Source organism: Callospermophilus lateralis, chromosome 5 (genome assembly GCF_048772815.1).
Source record: "Callospermophilus lateralis isolate mCalLat2 chromosome 5, mCalLat2.hap1, whole genome shotgun sequence".
Classification (NCBI taxonomy): domain Eukaryota; kingdom Metazoa; phylum Chordata; class Mammalia; order Rodentia; family Sciuridae; genus Callospermophilus; species Callospermophilus lateralis.
In genome coordinates, this window is record NC_135309.1 from 63,670,817 (window position 1) to 63,684,962 (window position 14,146).

Genomic DNA, 14,146 nt, shown 5'->3' on the forward strand with positions numbered 1-14,146 from the left:
ACACTGAAGTCACACAGCCTGGGTTCAAATTCTGGTTTTGCCTCTTATTAACTAAATGACCTTGGACAAATTACATAACTTCTCTGTGCCTCTTCTTTAAATAATATTTATTATCTTTTAGTGTAGTTGGACACAATATCCTTATTTACTTTTTATGTGATACTGAGGATCAAACCCAGGGCCTCACATGTGCTAGGCGAGCGCTGTACCACTGAGCCACAATCCCAGCCCCTCTGTGCCTCTTTCTTTATTTGTAAAATGGACATGAATTATAATTTCCATCTTCTAGGGTTATTATGGGGTGGGTGGTAAATGAGATTTGTTTTTTCTTTTCTCCCTCTCTCATTTCATTTTATTTTTTTTATCATTCTGTTCTTGAGGTCCTGGGGATTGAACCCAGGGCCTTGGGCATGCTAGGCAAATGTTCTACTACTGAGTTACACTCCCAGTCTTTTTAATTTTTCTTTTGAAATGAGGTCTCACTAAGTTGCCCAAGCTGGGCTTGAACTTGCCTCAACCTCAAAAGTAGCTGGAAATACTGGCATGGAGGGATAAATGAGTTCTAAGTAGAAGTACTTAGAAGATGTCCTGCACACACACATATGTATATGTGTGTTCACTATTATTATTGAAGCATTTAACAGGAAGGAGGGATCTATCTTTTCTTTTTTTATTATTTATTTATTGTTTTAGTTGTTGATGGACCTTTATTTTTTTATCATTATTTTTTTAATGTTTATTTTTTAGTTTTAGGTGGACACAATATCTTTATTTTATTTTTATATGGTGCCAAGGATCGAACCCAGTGCCTCATGCATGCCAGGCCAGCGCTATACCACTGAGCCACAACCCCAGCCCCTGGACCTTTGTTTTACTTACTTATTTTTATGTGGTGCTGAGATTCAAACCCAGTGCCTCACACATGTGAGGCAAGGGTTCTACAGCTGAGCTACAACTCCAGCCCCATCTATCTTTTCTTAGAGGACTGGAAAGTGTTCTCTGAGGAAGTGATAATTGGGAGGAAGCCTGGATTATAGTATAAGGAAGGCTGGGGGACAAGAATCCTGGGTCTAGGGAGGGACCGATTCAAAGCGACTGAGACAAAAGGTACAGTTGAAAGAAGAGGCAAGGGAAGGCTTAGCAGAGACAAGAGGGTGCACCTGAACCGGGAATTGGGGAATGTAGAAGTCTGCAGAAGGTAGATTTCCATATTAAGGGATCAGCCACATTTGGGCTCCTTCTTTTCAGCCTGAGTGACTGGATGCCAGTGACAGCATAGGCCCAAAAGGGACAAGATGCAAAATCGATTTTGCTGTGGCCTATGTGAAGGCCCAGTGGGAGTGCCAGGGGGTGTATGAGTAGATATGGGAAGAGCAGTTAAGGCATTCAGGGGAGGGCGGTGGAGCCTTCCTAGAGCTGGTGAGACAGCAAATTGCCATCAAGATGTGCTGGAGCAAGAGGGTAAAGGAGCGGCAGTGTTGGGAAAGACTCTTGGGTATCTGTGTGAACAGGCCTTTCTCTGAGATGGGAAAGCCAGAGTGGGCCTGTAACAAGGGTTCACTTGATGCTTTGACTATATCCTTTGTGGCTTTGAAACTTAGATTTTTTTCTTTTTCCCAATCTTCTTTTCCTTAAACTTTTCCTCCCTGATCTTCTTTTCCCTGATCTTCTCCTTCCTGATCTCTCCTCCTTAATCTCATTTTCTCTGAATCACTTCTATAAAAGTTCTGTTCCTGTGGATGGGCAGAATCACAGCCTTTGGGACAGGATTTCCCTATGTTTCTCCTTTGCTAGCAAAGCAATAAGCCGTCTTTCCTTTTTGTCAAAACCGTGTCCTCGTTGTTGAATTGGCATCAGGGGCAAGGACCAAGCTTTTGGCAACAGGCCTTGATAGATGAGCGTTGAGGGAGGAGGGGTGGTGGAGGGGATGTGAACAGTGCAGGTATTAGTTTAGACATCCTGAACTTGAAATGCCTTTGAACATCAAGAGCAGATCTCCAGTGGCTACTGGAAATCTGGTTTGGGTTCAGCATCAAGGTCTGGGCTGAACATGGAGATGGGAAGTCGTTGATGGAAAGATGATCACTGGAGCTGTGGATGAGGATAAGCTTTCCAAGGGAGGAGGATGTGGAGTGAGAAGAGAAGGTGGTCCAGGATGGAGCTTGGAGACACACACAGGGTGGGGCCACATAAAGAAGGATGAGATTAGGAGCCAGAGAGGGAGCAGCAGAGATGTGGAGAAGCCAAGGGAGGATAGAGCAAAGAGTCCAATGATGGGTGATGCTCTTTGAGGTCAGAGGTGAGGATGAAACCAGAGGCTCATGGGAGTGCTTTAGGAAGTGCTACTTACTGGAGCGATGGAGGGGATCTCATGGCCGTGGTCTGAGTGCAGGAGGAATGAAGGAGGCAGGTCCTTTGAAAAGTTTCTTGTGACCAGGAAGGGAGAGATGATGGGACAGGATCCATGTGTGTAATGCGGGGAGGCGTGTTTTAAGATGAAAGAGACTTAAGTTCATTTAAAAACTGACGGTAAATCCAGCAGAGAGAGATTTTAATCAAGATTGTAGGAAAGAGGGGAGATAACCAGCGAGTGATGTTCAGGAGCATGGGTGAGGGGAGGGGATCAGGCGCGTGGGTGGAGGGGTTGGTCTTGGAGAGGAGGAGGGATGACTTCTCTGGAACCCAAAAGCGGGAACAAAGAGAGAATGGGTGCAGATGTAGATGTAGGTTTGTGGTGGGATGTTAAGGGAGATTTCATCTTGAGCTTCTATTTTTTCTGCCAAGTGGGAGGCAAGGTCTGCTGGGAGCGAGAACGAGGTGGTGAAGAGCTGGAAGGAAGGAGAATGATCAAGAGTCAAGAAGCAACTTGTCCACAGAATCCCCTGAAGCCTGACAGCCTGACAACCAGCCAGGGTTGGTGGTCATTACCGTCTGTGTGTTCCGTGTTGACTTGCTGAGTAGCTTCCACCATCAGGGCTCACCTGCCCAGGTGCACGCAGCTGGGAAGTACTTGGAGTTTACCCAGGTTCAGGACTTTGCAAGATGGAAGGGAATAAAGGGCACAGGATCAAAAGATATGCCTAACTGGGTCCTGGAATCTAGGCAAATGAAGGGAAATGAAGGCAGGTGGGGCCAGTTGTCAGGGAGATAACGGGAACTTTGTGGACTGGGCTCTCTTGAGATTGGGAGCCAGAAGCCTTGCATCGGAGAGGGCTGGTGATTGGAGTTGGATAAAAGAAATAAAAAGTAGGTAAAATAGGAGAGATAAAGGAGGCACAAGCATATACAACTTTAATTTGAGGTTCCACATAGTTTTTCTAGACCTGTCAATCCCCAAAGCCAGTTTCTCTCCTAAGCCCATTGCTCCCAAATTTGGGGGGAAATCTATAAATCTTAGAGTTACCATAAATTCACTCACTTATGATCAATACCTTGTGCACTGTTAATTAACCCACCAACAAATAGATCAAATGAAGAGGAATGAATTTTTGAAAAACTGTACTTCGAGAGACTTTCTGACATTGTCTGTTGATCAGATAATGGAGACTACCTTAGCTTCAGGAACCTAAAAACAACCAGACTGATGTCATCCCTACATATCTTCCCATACCCAAGTTTCCTTTAAACTCTCAGAGACGCTTCCGCTCTCCCTTGAATTGTGTGTTCTTTACTTTCCTAAATAAATCTCCTTGCCTTTACTGACGCATGCTGAAATTCTTTTATGTCCACTTGTCTCCAGGCTAGTTTCCCCCTTCTCTGGAATTTCTCTGGAAATATTTCTTCTCTGGTGATAGTGAGGAGCCTGGGTTTCTGCTTGTTAACCGACTAACCGAGTGGGTGATCAGCATACATGATGTGTGATGTGCTGAGTTCTTTTTTAATGTACTAGGGATTGGACCCAGGGATGATCTATCACTGAGTTACACCTCAGCCCTTTGCATATTTTATTTTGAGACAGAGTCTCTCTAAGTTACCTGGGCTGGTCTCAAACTTGCAACCTTCCTGCCTTAGCCTCTCAAATTGCTGGAATTACAGATAGGTGCCACCATACCCAGCCCATCTGGGATTTCTTTCACTACCCTTACCCTCCAGAATCAGTTGAGCTCCCTGAGGACGTGGCCCCAGGTGAGGTGCACAGAAGGCTGCTAGAGAGAGGGCAGCAGGGCAGACCAGCAGGTAGGTGCTCACCATATGGGTCTGAAGGCAGGAATGCAGAGGGGATCTGAGACCACAGAGGAGGAACTGGTTGTGCGTCCTTGACTGACCTTGGAAGAAATGGAGAACTGGTATTAAATTAAAAAACAAAAAACCCAAACCAAACCAGGACAGTCTAATATCTTCTGTCTGGCAACAGGTTGTTTGTTTTTGTTTGGTGCCTAATAAAATTAATTGTCAGCACTTACGCTTTGTCCTCGGCTCCTGGGAGGCTGCCTCTTCTGTGGACTATTTCTTTATTTCCTTGATTTTCCAAATCATACCCTTCACTGAATTGCCTCAAGGCCCAAGCACAAAATTAAAACATTAAACTGATAAAATATAACATGGCAACAATTAAGGCAGCAGCAAACAAAACAGTGCATTAAAAAACATTCGCCTCAGAGCGTTTCTCTACCAGTTAGAAAAAAAGATGTCTTTGTTAGCTGGAGAAGACAGAAGCTTCCAGACCACTCAACTGTGAGTGCCTCTGGGACAAGCAGTATGCCTTAGTCACTTTGGATTCCCATGCAGGGCACAGTGAGGGCACTCAGGAAATGAAGGAAGGAAGGAAGGATGAACAACAGGGAAGAAAGCTACATGGGTAGGGCACTCCTTCCTCCCCAGCAGGAATGACTCCACACAGAGTGGGAGGTGGCATGATACAGGAGAGAAGCTCCTAGGCAAGGAGACATTCAACTACCTTTTTGGTCTGGCTCTGCTCTGTGACCTTGGGTCAGTCTCTTGCTTCCTCTGGTCCTCAGAATTACCTTCTGTTATATTTGGATAGGAGGTATCTCCCCAAGGTTCTTGTGTGAATGCAGAAAGTTTTGGAGGTGAAATGATTGAATTGTGAGAGTTGTGACCTAATCATTCTATCCTAGTTTAAATGAACTGAGTAGTGACTGAAGGCAGCAGGGGCGTGCCCTGGAAGGGTTCATCTTCCCTGTGGCCCCTTCCCCTTTCCCTCTCGGCTTCCTAGCCACTGTGAACCAAGTAGCACTCTCCTATCAGGCCCTTTTGCCATAATGTTCTGCCTCCCCTGGGCCACAGCCAAGGAGTCAGCCCACGGTGGACTAAACCTGTGGAGCTGTGAGCTAAAAGAAACTTTCCCTTGTCTAAGTTGTTCTTGTTGGGTATTTTGGTCACAGTGATGAAAAAGCTCACTAACACACCTGCTTAATGAAACTACCAGACAAAGACCTTCTAGTACTGTATTCTTAACAGAAGGGCCCACCTGGGAAGGCTGCCCTTACCCCCAGGACTCAAAGACAGCCCCCTTCATCCACTATTACAGCAAGTGTTCCCAGCTCCGAGTCACTTTGGCCAGTAGATTTCCCACAGCTTCTTTCCCTCACGTAGGATGACAATTTCTCTTTTTTTCTTTTCCCTTGATCCTACAGAAATTTTTTAAAGGTCTCCAAATTGTAACTGAAGTAACATGTTAAACAATTTGGAGTGGTATGAAGACAGTGGCTGTCTTTGCCTTCTTCTTAGGTTCTCCTAGGCCACTTCCTTAGCTGCAGCCCCCAGCCCCCGCCCCTCCAGCAAATCAGAGCCTGGCATCAGATCCTGCCCATCTTTAGTAGGATTCCAGGCTTCTCCTGCTCCTTGTCATTTCTCTATTCTTTCTTTCTGCTGAGCACAGTTGCATACACCAGTAATCCCAAAGGCTCAGGAAGCTGAGGCAGGAGGATCTCGAGCTCAAAGCCAGCCTCTGCAAAAGTGAGTTGCTAAGCAACTCAACAAGACCCTGTCTCTGAATAAAATACAAAATGAGGCTGGGGATGTGCTTAGGGGTTGAGTGCCCCTGATTTCAATCCCTAGGACCCTGTTCCAAAACAAACTCTTTTGTTTCTTTCCTACAAAAGGGATCATCTTCAACATAAAACTCTGCAACTTTTTTTCTTTTCACTTAAGAAAAACACATCAGAGCTATTTCCTCCAGATATTCTCATCTGCCTCCCCACTTTTTTTTTTTTTTTTTGATGGTACTGAGAATTGAACCTAGGGTGCTCTATCTTTGAGCTACATCTCCAGCCTATTCATTTTTTATTTGAGACAGAGTTCACTAAATTGCCCAGATTGGGTCAAACTTGATATCCTCCTGCCTCTACTTCCTGAGTAGGTGGGATTACTGGCATCCTCCAATGTGGCTGGCACCACAGCCTTTTGAGTGATAGTAACAGCTCATTTTGCAGAGTGCATGCAATGGGCCAGAACTGGGGCTTAACTAGTTTAACCCCCACCATACCCTGGGAAGCATGACCCATCCTGTTTATACAAGAGGAAACGGGCTCAGAGAGGTTAAGGCCTGAGCTGTGTGCTGAGTAGCAGGATTTGAACCCTATCCAGCTTCCCAGGATCTCCTTTTTTTTTTTTTTTTTTTTTTTTGGTGCTGGGGATGGAACCCAGGGCCTTGTGCATGCAAGGCAAGGACTCTACTGACTGACTATATCCCTAGACCCTAGGGAGCTCTTAAGTAGTTCCTGAGTGGCACCACTGAGAGACAGGGATGGGAGATAGTATGATACAGGTTATTCACTTTTAGTTTTTTGGCTAAAACAACAGAACACATCCCAGTAAATATATCCTTATAGACTAGAGTTTTAATTTCTGCAGGATGGAATCAAGAGGAGGCCAGAGGGGATGCGTGTGTTTTATTTTAATAGATAAAGCCAGACTAACTGCCAAAAGGGCTGTAGCAATTCATAGTCTCATCAGCATCATTTTTTAGTTTTGTGGTTTCCTTTCTCAGAGCTGGGAGGGTCCTTGGAGAGCATCTAGCTCAGCTCTTTCCTCTTACTGTTAAGGAAACAGCCCAGTGACAGGAAGTATCTGGGCAATGTCCCCAGAGGGTTAGAGGCAGAGGTAGGCTCTTGTCACTGCTGCCTGGAGTCTGCCTTGTCCTCCCGCCTGCAGGCTGCCTCTGCCTCCTCTTCTCCTGCCCGGTTTCTGCTCTCTGCTATTTGGCATCACATCACTTCCTGTTTGTCAAACCTCCCCTGGTGATCCACCGACCACAGGCTCCAGGCAGAGCTTCATAATAGGCCTTCAAAGCCCATCCCAATCTGATCCCTGGTGCATCTCCTCTCACCCAAACCAGCAATCAAGTCTGGAGAACGCATTGTCCTGGGAACATCTCACTTCTTCACATCATTTGAACAGACTGCCTTTTTCCTCTTTGAAGTTTTAACTGTTTCCTATGTATCCTTCAAAGCCAAGTGCAAATGCCACCTCTTCCACGGTGTTCAGGCTTCCCACCTAAGGGAGAGTCATCTCTGCGGTGCAACAAGGTTCTCCCTTCTGGCTGTTCCTTCTAGAAGGACAGCTGTTGCAGATGACCAGCCAGGAGGGGGCAGTGCACAACCAAAGGAAGGTCTTCCAAAAGGTCAAGGTCACCAGGGGACCAGGGGCCCGCCCTCTACTGTGGATGCCTTTGGGAATAGTAACTTCAACCCCAGTGGTGTGACCTTAAACAAGTTCTGCCCATCTCTGGGTCTCAGTCTGCATCTCTGTGAAAATAGCATTGGGCTAGTTCAGTGTTTTCTGAAAGCCTGGTGATGCAAGAAGTGGCTTTGTGAGATAAATAGATGGACACTTTAAAATGGAAATCATTATGTATTAAAATAAATGTGTATCAGACAAAAAATAACTAGCACATCAAACCTGTTATTTCGCAGATATTATTGCTTAGGATGGGGCTAAATAGGTATTTAAATAAAAAAACCAGTGAGTCAATGTAAAAGAAAGTACCAATTAAATAATAGTACTGGTGGTAAGACGGCAGTGAATGGCGGCAGTTGAGAAAACATTGGTCTGCCTTTAATGTTCTAGAAGGCTGTGATTTGCAGGAATGCCTGCCTTTGGTAGGGATGGAGGCAGGGAGAAGGAGCTGCCTCCAGGAATTGGGGTACTGATCCTTGGGTGGAGGGGAAGGCATTCCACACACCCCAGACCCACCATAGCCTGTGGGGGGGCTACGAGTGCTGGCTCCTCCTTCCTGCCTCCTTCCCCAGCTTCCCTGCAGTTACTAGGGAGTGGGAGGCTGAGAGGGGCCGCATTCTGGAAGCTCATCTGCTCCCTCATTCTCACCCAGCACCCTGCTTGGCATAAAGAATTCAGGGTGATGATTAACCAAAATGCAGAAAGGAACTGGGGGTGGGGAGAAAGAGGTAAACAGAGTTTTCCTGCATATGTGAATGCCCAACATGGAGGGACCGTCTAGTGATTCCCAACTTGACCATGCCTCACTGTTCCATGGAAATACAATTCCAAGACCCCACCTTAGGCAAGAGCAGTCTTGGGGCCCCTGCATCTGTGGTTTAGAAAGCTTTGCAGTGGATTCTGAGGCATCTAGGTTTGGAACCACTGTTCGACAGCACACATCCCTCAGTGTACTTGGGGAGGCTCAGAGAGGTTCCATCACTTATTCAAGTCACCCAGCAGGTCAATGACTAACATCCAGACTCCCAACTCAGTTCTTCTTGCAGAGCATCTTTTGCAGAGCCTGGTCCATTATTAGCAAAGAGAAGTTCCACTGACAAATGCGGTGGAGTTTCTCTGAGTTCCTTTTCCTCTGGGCTTGTCAAGGACTTTCTCTGGAAGAGAACATGCTGTATGAGCTGCCATCTGCTGAGGAGGCCAGAAGGGGTGGTAAAGGATGGTGGTGGAAAAGGGTGCAGGGGTGCCAATGGAGGGGGCGGCCAGGAGATGGGCCTCCTCTCTGCGGTTGCCAGCCTGCTGAGGGCAGGAGCCAATTGGGATGTATGCCACCAATGGTTAGGCTTTCACATGGGATCCTTAAAGAACAAAATTAGGGCCAATGACTGGGAGGTAAATTCTAGATAAAACTTTCTAATGGTGATCAATGATCTAGGAGACAATTGGCCTTAGGGCAACTGCCCAGCTCCCTGATTTTTTTTTTTTTTTTCTGAATCACACCTCCAGCCCTCTTTATTTTTATTTTGAGACATGGTCTCAAACTTTCTGGCCTCAAACTTGTGATCCTCCTGCCTCAACCTCCTGAGTAGCTGGGGTTACAAGCATACACCACTGTGCTTGCTTGCTTTTTCAAATTTTAAATTATAAAACATCAAACATATGACAAATACAAGGGCAGTTTCTATGTTCCTGTGACTTAGACTGTGAAATAAGACATTACAGATAAATAAGAGCTTCTCAGTTAATTTCCTTCCCTCCTGCCCGGTGGTGCTCAGCAGCCCGTTTTCTGAGGTTGGCTCCAGACATTCTAGTACATGATCTTTTATTTATGCTCCCTATGCACACACTCATAAAACAGAATGTATTGCTTGGTAGTTTTAAAACTTTTTGTAAATGGCATAATATTGTGTACAGTCTTCTGCAAGTTGCATGTTCCCATTAACATTATGCTTGAAGTTTCTCTGGGTTGAAGTACAGAGCTCTAGCACTACATGTCCACCATCCAATCTACATCATTATAGGTACTATAACTTATGAACCCATTGTGTGGATGGATATTTGAATGATTTTCAGTTTTCTACAATAAACCACACAGCCATGACCAAACATGCATGAGTATGGGAATTGAACTCGGGGCACTCAACCACTAAGCTACATCCTCAGCCCAATTTTTTTTTTTTTTTTTTTTGTACTTAGGATTGAACTCAGGGAAGCTTAACCACTGAGCCACGTCCCCAGTCCTTTTTAATATTTTATTTAGAGGTAGGGTCTCGCTGAGCTGCTAAGTGTCTCAGTAAGTTGCGGAGGCTGGCTTTGAACCTGTGATCCTCCTGCGTCAGCATTCCGAGCCGCTGAGATTACAGGTGTGCACCACCTCACCGGCCCTTGTATAAGTCTTGCGTGTGCTTGGTGGGGAGTTTCTGAATGCATGCACATCGTGTTGCTGGTCTGTCATAGCCCAGCTGCCGTGGAAGGGTGTTTCTGCCAGCAGTTGTCAGACCTCGGAATGCTTGCCATTCTGATGGGCCAAATGTCTCTCATTCTTGTTCTGAATTTGTATTGCTCTGCTCAGTGGGTTGAAATGTTTTTGTGATGTGACTGGCTGTTTGGACTTCTCCTTTTAGGAGTTGCCTTTTGTGTCCTCTGCTGGGGTTCTATGGGTTGTCCATGTCTTTCTTACTGACTTTCAGGAGCTCTAATCTATTATGGTTTGTTGCTGGGGTCTTCTGCCAGCCCATGTCTCCTCTTTTCCCTTCACCTGTGCAGTTTTTTTTTGATATATTTTTTTTTAGTTGTGGATGGCCACAATATCTTTATTTCACTTTTATGCAGTGCTGAGGATCGAACCCAGTGCCTCACGTGTGCCAGGTGAGTGCTCTGCCGCTGAGCCACAACCCCAGCCCCACCTGTGCAGTTTTGATGCACAGCTCCCATGTCTTCTGCTGTGTTTGGGGGCTCTGCAGTCTGGCACCCTCCCAGGAGGGTGGTGCAGTCGAGAGTGTGGGATCCCATGCTGGGCATTCTTGGGTGAGATTCAGGCTGAGTGATTTACAGGCTGGGTGAACTTGGGGCCAATTATTTTGCCTCTGGGCTGCAGCTTCTTTTCTGTAACATAGGGATAAGAAGAGTCCCCAGCTCTCAGGGATGCTAGGAGGATGGAAGGAGGAGGCCAATGTGAAACAGGAAGCACTGAAGCCCCCGAGCAAAGCTGGGGTCACAAAAAGTCTCTGGAGAAGCCACTACCTGAGAGCCATGGAGTGTGATGTCCTGATCTTGTCTGGCCCTGAGGGGTCAGCACAGTCCCTCCTGAGCATATGCTCTGTGACTGAAGAGGCAGTGACCTCTGTGGACAGGCATTGCCGATGTCTCATGAAAGCCAGGATGTGCCCTCACCCTCTGTACATCATGCTGCTCAGAGCTGCCAAGTTGCCCATGGCCACAGGCCTGGGAAAGCATCTGGTGGTTCCAAGGACAATATTGGTTTAGGGAAAGAAAAGGACACACGTGCCCAGTCACTTTCAGTCATAGGTGACCACATGACAGCCCACACAAAGAGGACTCTTGAGGCCATTGGCAGTGGGCGGCTACTCCTGTGACTGAGCAGTTCATCCTGGGCACAGTACATACCAGGTTGGGGCAGGAACAAGCCAGGAGGAAAGGGAGGACAGAGGCTTCTGGGGGTCTGCAGTCTCTTGGAAAAGGTCATAGAATCATAAGACAATAGGTCATTGACTGACCCCAAATCACACCCCCGCCCCAGGGGTCATCCTGCTCAAGTGGTCAGAGCACTGTACAGGAGCAAGGAACATTATTTAAAATGGAGCCGGGCACAGTGGCGCATACCTATAATCCCAGTGGCTCTGGAGGCTGAGGCAGGAAGATGATGAGTTCAAAGCCAGCTTCAGCAAAAGCGAGATGCTAAGCAACTCAGCGAGACCCTGTCTCTAAATAAAATTCAAAATAGGGCTGGGGATGTGACTCAGTGATGGGGTGTCCCTGAGTTCAATCCCCAGTATGGGAACAAAAAAAAAAAAAAAAAAAAAAGGAAAAGAAACATAGTTCTGGAGTAGGTGATATATATGAATTATGCAAAAAAATGTAAAGGTACAAAGAGGATACAGAGAAAAGTAAATTTCCCAGCCTCCCACCCTCTGTCCCCCAGCTTCCCAGGAGGAAGTAATGTTACCAGAGATTTTATATGTATTTATGAAATATTGAAAGTAGCACGTTATGCATACTATGGTAAAGCTTGCTTATTTTTTCCATGCCATCTTTTCTCCCCCGAGTTTAGGAACTAGAATATGACAGGCAGGAGTGAATGTCTGAAGGATGATGGTTGAGTGGTCGGGGTGGTGGGTGGATGGATGCACGAGGACCACCCAGGTCTGGGCTTTTGTCCTGTGTATTTCAAGACTCATCCCTGACCTTGGGAGGCTCCCTTTCCTTTGGCCTGTCGCCGTAGGTGGGTGAAGTCAGGCCTTCCTGACCCTGGCACAGAGCCACAGTGGGGGAACTAAGTGAACCAGGCAGCTGAGCAGCTTAATTGTCATTTCCACCAGCAGATGGTTACCAGGGAAACTCGAGGACTGTTAGAACGGGGAGGGGTTAGCAGGCAGTGCAGAGCAAAGAGAGAGACTCTCGGACTGGGGAGGGAGAAGTCCCCACAAGTTCCTTAAGACTTGAATTTTTAATATTCCTTCAGTGATGATCCAGAACAATTAAAAATTGTATTTGATGCGTGCCTTATAACAGCAGATGGCCACGTGACTTCATGCACATTGTTGTTTGTATTAACGATCACAATGACCCAGGGATCATCAATGATCTTGCAGCCCCCTGAATAAACTGAGATTTTGCTATTGATCAGACTGAGGAGGTTTTTTTTGTTGTTGTTGTTTGTTTGTTTTTTGTACCAGCGATTGAAATCAGGGGCGCTTAACCACTAAGCCGCATCCCCAGCCCTTTTTACATTTTTATTTAGAGACAGGGTCTCACTAAGTTGTTTAGGGGCTCACTAAGTTGCTGAGGCTGCCTTTGAACTGATGATCCACGCTGCTGGGATTACAGGTGTGCACCACCATGCCAGGCCTGAGCAGTTTTTTTTTTTTTTTTTTTAAACTGATCTGTGAAAACAAAGATTGTACTAAAGCACTTGCCTAACATGCCTGAGGTCCTGGTTTGACCCCTAGTACCATACAGACACATACACAAAGTTGTACCTATTAAAGGGGTACCATATTATATTGAGCAGGTTTTTTAATTTGGGTCCCTAGATCCTTAAAATTCCTGAATACATTTTTAGGGTCAGAGAATTTTCCTCTGACATCTGTATGTTACTCAAGCATGAGAAACCCTGGCAAAGATGAGAGGGCTGGGCCAGGGCAGGGAGCCTGGATTCTGCTCTGCCTCTACCTCTTATTCGTTGTCTTTTCTGTTTTAATTTCTCCATCAAGAAACCAAGGGGGCTGGGGATATAGCTCAGTTGGTAGAGTACTTGCCTTGCATGCACAAGGCCCTGGGTTCAATCCCCAGCACCACCAAAAAAAAAAAAAAAAAAAGGGTGAAAATGCCCTCCTCACAAGAGGCTGAGTGTAAAGTTCTGTCTGCACAATTGTATGAACGTTTTTTTTTCCATTTCATTAGAAAGGAAAGGAGCCTTGTGAGAAAGGTGAAAGGACCGTCCCTTCATCACTCTGTCAGAGCGGAAGGGCTGGGCTGGGAGCCCAACTATCTTGCCTTCTGCTGCCGGGGGCACGTAGACCACTAGCAATAGGGTTAGGTTTTCTAATTCTGGAAAGTATAATCATAACACCTCAGATGGGTCTGTCACTATTTGGGCAAACATACTCTTTATTTTTATTTTTTAAAGAGATTCAGTTTGGAAAACCAAACAAATAAATGAGCACATCGAATTTCCCACAGCTATACCTCTCTGCCCAGAGCAAAAACATTCTTTCTCAGGTGGAAGGTCAGACAAGAGGCACATGTCAACACGCTACCCAGGTAGCTTGGTGCCCACACTTAGACTTGCCATTTTGCTGGGTTGCAGGCCACTTCATTTCAGTACCTAGATTTTGGAAATATGGGTTCAGGGTTGGGGTCAAGCAGGCTCCAGAAAGAAGGGACCACGTCTGATCACTGTTGTTTCTCTCAGGTTCAGCCCAGTGCTTTGCACAAGGATGAGAGGGCTGGGCCAGGACAGGGAGCCTGGATTTTACTCTGCATCTACCTCTTATTCATTGAGTTTACCTCTTCTGTCTTTACTGTTTTAATTTTTCCATCAAAAAAACAAGGGGGCACAGTCAGTATTTAAAGAATGAAGGAATGAATGATTGACTGGAATCAGAGAATATATGTCTACTGAGTCCAGGTTCAAAGTCAGGAGGTCAGGGAACAAGGGAACTCAGGGCTGAAGTGGTCTTCTGGTCTGGACTTCAGGGAACTGGGAGACAGGCAGGTGGTGAAGCCCAGTCCAGAGGCTGAGGTCATTTGCAACAGAGTGATTGAC

General features: G+C 46.2%; 1 non-coding gene across 1 annotated transcript; it reads left to right on the forward strand.

Annotated features, from left to right (window-relative positions):
- The first annotated feature begins 13,105 nt into the window (after positions 1–13,105).
- Positions 13,106–13,178, forward strand: Trnaa-ugc (transfer RNA alanine (anticodon UGC)). Its single transcript has one exon. It is a non-coding gene; the product is annotated as a tRNA-Ala (tRNA).
- Positions 13,179–14,146: the final 968 nt, after the last annotated feature.